Consider the following 6,993-nt stretch of genomic DNA (forward strand, 5'->3'; position numbering starts at 1 on the left):
AGAGTATACGTCGCAAATTGTATCTATTGAATGTAACTACAAGAGCTATTTCAGCGCCTGGTTACCAGGACTTACACGTGCTCGCCCTCTTTCGCGCTCACACACACACACACACACACACACACACACACACACACACACACACACACACACACACACACACACACACACACACACACACACACACACCCTACAACAACTTCATTTGATTGACCAATGCAACTTATTCCAGACAGACAATGCACAATTAGACATACAATAACACAAAAAATAATAAACGGACACCTCAGGGAACAGTAATGCCACACCGGGAGGTGGGTAGCCTACTTTACTCACCCTGTTTGTAGATGAAGGCCATTCTCCTGTCTTTCATGGTGGCGAAGAGGTCAATAAGAGACCCAGGGGTTGTTCAGGGTGCATGAATCTTTACGAAAAAGAAGACATGGCCAGCGAAATAGTAGCTGAAGTTCAGCGCTACCAGTCGGTGAGGACACAGTTCTCCTCATTGAAAGTGCGATAACCACTCATCTTTCTCTCCGTGCACGCAGCTGAAGCTTCGGCATTGGCCTGCATGTCAGATTCAATTTTTAGTTGCTGCCCATGTGGCAGTTTGGTTTCATTTTACTAAATACTCTAAATCTCAACCCTCCATAACTGCACTTGCATTATACGATAAAATGATAAAAATGCAAAAGTGCAAATCTCCCGCTATTTGTTTACGTTGACGTTGATGCTTTGATTTGATTGGTGTGAAGCCAAGTGGCTTCCCTTTGCACCCTGCTGACTAATCACAGTAGGGCAGTGTCATGACGGTTGCCTCACCTGATAGGTTAAACCTTCTTATTTTTCTTCACCAAGGGATGCCATCTCGGGCTGGCTTCCTCACGGACATACAGTGTGCAATGTCGTGTTTGACCGCGTATTCAGTACTTACAATTTAGAGGGGCGCTGTTTCGCACATTTTGAAATTCTCAATGAGACGAGAAAATGTGGAAGAAATGACCTCAACACAGCACCAAAGAATAACCAAAACTGTTAATATTAATGTTTTTATTGGATGTCTAAAAAACATAAAAGAATTCTCCGACACTTTAACCATTAACCTTGGTACAAACATTTAACATCACACACACACACACACACACACACACACACACACACACACACACACACACACACACACACACACACACACACACACACACACACACACACACACACACGCAGTGTATTGCAGATAATTAATTAATTCAGATGTCATAATAATCGTTTACATGGATAAGGATTCCTACTGAATAATTTACTGCCGTCTCTATTGAACTAGTGATTGTTTTTGTAACAGTGTAACGTCGGACCTCAGCAGCTTTCTCACTCCTTACGTGCTACTGTATAAATGCTGGTTTTGCGGCAGCAATAATTGCTTACGGCCATACCACCCTGAACACGCCCGATCTCGTCTGATCTCGGAAGCTAAGCAGGGTCGGGCCTGGTTAGTACTTGGATGGGAGACCGCCTGGGAATACCAGGTGCTGTAAGCTTTTTCTTTTTCAACTCGAGCTCATGCATAACGTGACCTGGATCTTTACTGCCAACCGTTTGGGAGAATTTAAGCAACATACAAAGACTGACAACGTCTCTCTAAACTATTTTTGTGTAAAATGAGGACGGTATAGTGATACTGCCAGCAGGGAGCACCAGAGAGCTGAAACGACAGTTCTACATTTCTTAAACTTTCACCCACACGAACACGCGCAAGCACTTCAGATCAATCAAAGACCATGGGAAGACGGCGAAAATACCAGTGGCGTGTTGCGTGGGGATTTCTTTTGAGGAAGCCAAATGAGACAACACCTTTAATCTACATGCTTTTTTGAAGGTGGGGGACAGAAAAGAGTATACGTCGCAAATTGTATCTATTGAATGTAACTACAAGAGCTATTTCAGCGCCTGGTTACCAGGACTTACACGTGCTCGCCCTCTTTCGCGCTCACACACACACACACACACACACACACACACACACACACACACACACACACACACACACACACACACACACACACACACACACACACACACACACCCTACAACAACTTCATTTGATTGACCAATGCAACTTATTCCAGACAGACAATGCACAATTAGACATACAATAACACAAAAAATAATAAACGGACACCTCAGGGAACAGTAATGCCACACCGGGAGGTGGGTAGCCTACTTTACTCACCCTGTTTGTAGATGAAGGCCATTCTCCTGTCTTTCATGGTGGCGAAGAGGTCAATAAGAGACCCAGGGGTTGTTCAGGGTGCATGAATCTTTACGAAAAAGAAGACATGGCCAGCGAAATAGTAGCTGAAGTTCAGCGCTACCAGTCGGTGAGGACACAGTTCTCCTCATTGAAAGTGCGATAACCACTCATCTTTCTCTCCGTGCACGCAGCTGAAGCTTCGGCATTGGCCTGCATGTCAGATTCAATTTTTAGTTGCTGCCCATGTGGCAGTTTGGTTTCATTTTACTAAATACTCTAAATCTCAACCCTCCATAACTGCACTTGCATATACGATAAAATGATAAAAATGCAAAAGTGCAAATCTCCCGCTATTTGTTTACGTTGACGTTGATGCTTTGATTTGATTGGTGTGAAGCCAAGTGGCTTCCCTTTGCACCCTGCTGACTAATCACAGTAGGGCAGTGTCATGACGGTTGCCTCACCTGATAGGTTAAACCTTCTTATTTTTCTTCACCAAGGGATGCCATCTCGGGCTGGCTTCCTCACGGACATACAGTGTGCAATGTCGTGTTTGACCGCGTATTCAGTACTTACAATTTAGAGGGGCGCTGTTTCGCACATTTTGAAATTCTCAATGAGACGAGAAAATGTGGAAGAAATGACCTCAACACAGCACCAAAGAATAACCAAAACTGTTAATATTAATGTTTTTATTGGATGTCTAAAAAACATAAAAGAATTCTCCGACACTTTAACCATTAACCTTGGTACAAACATTTAACATCACACACACACACACACACACACACACACACACACACACACACACACACACACACACACACACACACACACACACACACACACACACACACACACACACACACACACACACGCAGTGTATTGCAGATAATTAATTAATTCAGATGTCATAATAATCGTTTACATGGATAAGGATTCCTACTGAATAATTTACTGCCGTCTCTATTGAACTAGTGATTGTTTTTGTAACAGTGTAACGTCGGACCTCAGCAGCTTTCTCACTCCTTACGTGCTACTGTATAAATCCTGGTTTTGCGGCAGCAATAATTGCTTACGGCCATACCACCCTGAACACGCCCGATCTCGTCTGATCTCGGAAGCTAAGCAGGGTCGGGCCTGGTTAGTACTTGGATGGGAGACCGCCTGGGAATACCAGGTGCTGTAAGCTTTTTCTTTTTCAACTCGAGCTCATGCATAACGTGACCTGGATCTTTACTGCCAACCGTTTGGGAGAATTTAAGCAACATACAAAGACTGACAACGTCTCTCTAAACTATTTTTGTGTAAAATGAGGACGGTATAGTGATACTGCCAGCAGGGAGCACCAGAGAGCTGAAACGACAGTTCTACATTTCTTAAACTTTCACCCACACGAACACGCGCAAGCACTTCAGATCAATCAAAGACCATGGGAAGACGGCGAAAATACCAGTGGCGTGTTGCGTGGGGATTTCTTTTGAGGAAGCCAAATGAGACAACACCTTTAATCTACATGCTTTTTTGAAGGTGGGGGACAGAAAAGAGTATACGTCGCAAATTGTATCTATTGAATGTAACTACAAGAGCTATTTCAGCGCCTGGTTACCAGGACTTACACGTGCTCGCCCTCTTTCGCGCTCACACACACACACACACACACACACACACACACACACACACACACACACACACACACACACACACACACACACACACACACACACACACACACACACACACACACACACCCTACAACAACTTCATTTGATTGACCAATGCAACTTATTCCAGACAGACAATGCACAATTAGACATACAATAACACAAAAAATAATAAACGGACACCTCAGGGAACAGTAATGCCACACCGGGAGGTGGGTAGCCTACTTTACTCACCCTGTTTGTAGATGAAGGCCATTCTCCTGTCTTTCATGGTGGCGAAGAGGTCAATAAGAGACCCAGGGGTTGTTCAGGGTGCATGAATCTTTACGAAAAAGAAGACATGGCCAGCGAAATAGTAGCTGAAGTTCAGCGCTACCAGTCGGTGAGGACACAGTTCTCCTCATTGAAAGTGCGATAACCACTCATCTTTCTCTCCGTGCACGCAGCTGAAGCTTCGGCATTGGCCTGCATGTCAGATTCAATTTTTAGTTGCTGCCCATGTGGCAGTTTGGTTTCATTTTACTAAATACTCTAAATCTCAACCCTCCATAACTGCACTTGCTTATACGATAAAATGATAAAAATGCAAAAGTGCAAATCTCCCGCTATTTGTTTACGTTGACGTTGATGCTTTGATTTGATTGGTGTGAAGCCAAGTGGCTTCCCTTTGCACCCTGCTGACTAATCACAGTAGGGCAGTGTCATGACGGTTGCCTCACCTGATAGGTTAAACCTTCTTATTTTTCTTCACCAAGGGATGCCATCTCGGGCTGGCTTCCTCACGGACATACAGTGTGCAATGTCGTGTTTGACCGCGTATTCAGTACTTACAATTTAGAGGGGCGCTGTTTCGCACATTTTGAAATTCTCAATGAGACGAGAAAATGTGGAAGAAATGACCTCAACACAGCACCAAAGAATAACCAAAACTGTTAATATTAATGTTTTTATTGGATGTCTAAAAAACATAAAAGAATTCTCCGACACTTTAACCATTAACCTTGGTACAAACATTTAACATCACACACACACACACACACACACACACACACACACACACACACTGTGGCAACCCCACGCCATTGACCAGGGGCCAGCCGCCGCAGCACCGGCCCCGTGGTCGGGTGGTGGAAGGGAGATACCTCCCCCTCCACCCAGCTGCGCTAGAGGGAACATCAACCGGGCCCAGGGAATCAAGAACATTGGGGGCACCTGGGGAACCAGGACAGAGGGGCTTTAAGGGCTGGGCACGTGGCAGACAGGGGAGAGGGCTGACGAGGAAGAGACGTGCTGTGGAACCGGCGTGCTTTAACGAAACGTTTTCCCCACCAGGAGTAAGCCGGAGGCGTCGGGAGCTGTTTCCCCGCCGACCCCGAGGAAGGGCTGGACGGTCTGGACCAGGAGGTCCCGTGCCCTTATTCCCGATTACGGAAGAACCTTAGTTTATATGATTTCCCTTTTCGTGACTGGTTTTACAATAAAACCCGTTGCACCGCAACCCTGCTTCTTTCATTAATTCCAGAATCCCCGCCGCCGACGAAGGGGGTTGCCACAGTAGTGGAGGACGCGGGCAACGCGATCTCTGGACTTAAACACAACCCAGACCACGATGGAGCACGCCGACCAACCCGCCACGAGGGACGAGGAGATAGACGTCCTACGGAGATGCATGGTCCGAATGGCCGAGCAGCTCGCTCGGGGTCCGGCATTCGCCGCCCCCACGAAGAGGCTGACAAAGATGGGACCGGAGGACGACGTAGAGGCGTACCTTGACGTGTTCGAGCGGACCGCGGACCGTGAACAATGGCCCGCGGACGATTGGGGCCACATCCTAGCGCCCTTCCTGACCGGGGAAGCTCAGCGCGCCTACCGGGATCTCAACCCCCAACAGGCGGGGCATTACCCGACGCTCAAGCAGGCCATCCTCGCCCATTATGGACACAGCCTCCCCGCCCAGGCGCAGCGCTACCACGACTGGAGCTACGAACCGCTCGGCTCAGTGAGAAGCCAGATTTCCCAACTCGTCCGGCTGGCCGAGCGGTGGCTCGTAGAAGGCGACGGCCCCCCCCTGCTGGATCGTCTCGTCATAGACCGCTGCATCCGATCGCTTCCCTCCGGCGCCAAACGCTGGGCCTCCGGGAACCAGCCCCGAACGGTGAACGATCTCGTGGAACTCCTCGAGAACCATCAAGTAACCCAGCGGCTTTGCGGAGGAACAGCCCCGCCTCCCGGAGGGGGGGAGCCGCGGACCGAACGACGCGGACGAATGACAGAGACCCCGCGCTCCCAGACACCAGTCGTCCGAGGCCCCGCCTACCCGGCTCAAAACATCGTGGCCCGCCGAGGCCCCGCCCCCCCGACTCCGAGAGAGGAGTGGAGGTGCTACACCTGCGGCCAGAAGGGCCACCTGGCCCGCCACTGTCCCGGCGCAGGGGACGTGTCAATGCCCACGGCCAGTCCGTCCGACCAGAGGGGAGGAGCCTGCCTCCGCACCACCTGCTGGTCACACGAGAGGACCGTCTCGCCGAGCCTGCCGGTACGGGTGGGACGGCGCGACACCCATGCCCTCCTGGACTCAGGGAGCGTGGTCACCTTGATCCGGCCCGACTTAGCCTGTGGAACGCCCGGGCAGGACGTGGAGGTGGGCTGCATCCACGGACAGACGGAAACATACCCCACCAACCTCATCACAGTACAAACCCCGAAGGGGACCTTCACGGTCCAGGCCGGGGTAGTGCCCAACCTACCCATGCCCCTGTTAATTGGACGAGACTGTCCCATCTTTGAACGACTGTTGGGGGCGGAGCTTCGCCCACCAAGACCCCGACATCCAAGGACGAGACCGCGCCAGCTACGAAGCCGACCCGTCTACATGGCAGGCCATCCCCCACCATCCCCGACTGACTCCGACGAACCTCCGCAGAGACCCGCGAGAGAGGTAGGACGCCGGCCTCACGCCTCGTCCACGGAATCCCTTCCCCCGGGGACACCGGGCACGATGACCGCCTCCGAGCCGATACCTCCACCAGAGGAGAGTGAGAGCCCACCCCTCATCGACTTCTCCGACCTCCCCCTGGC

The 6,993-nt window shown here is 49.8% G+C and overlaps 2 non-coding genes across 2 annotated transcripts; both read left to right on the top strand.

Moving 5' to 3' along the window:
- The first annotated feature begins 1,419 nt into the window (after positions 1-1,419).
- Positions 1,420-1,538, top strand: LOC130399466 (5S ribosomal RNA). The gene has a single exon (XR_008901976.1). It is a non-coding gene; the product is annotated as a 5S ribosomal RNA (ribosomal RNA).
- Positions 1,539-3,324: 1,786 nt separating this feature from the next.
- Positions 3,325-3,443, top strand: LOC130399467 (5S ribosomal RNA). Its single transcript, XR_008901977.1, has one exon. It is a non-coding gene; the product is annotated as a 5S ribosomal RNA (ribosomal RNA).
- The last annotated feature ends 3,550 nt before the right edge of the window (positions 3,444-6,993 follow it).

Source organism: Gadus chalcogrammus, chromosome 12 (assembly GCF_026213295.1).
Source record: "Gadus chalcogrammus isolate NIFS_2021 chromosome 12, NIFS_Gcha_1.0, whole genome shotgun sequence".
In the NCBI taxonomy this organism is placed as follows: Eukaryota; Metazoa; Chordata; class Actinopteri; order Gadiformes; family Gadidae; genus Gadus; species Gadus chalcogrammus.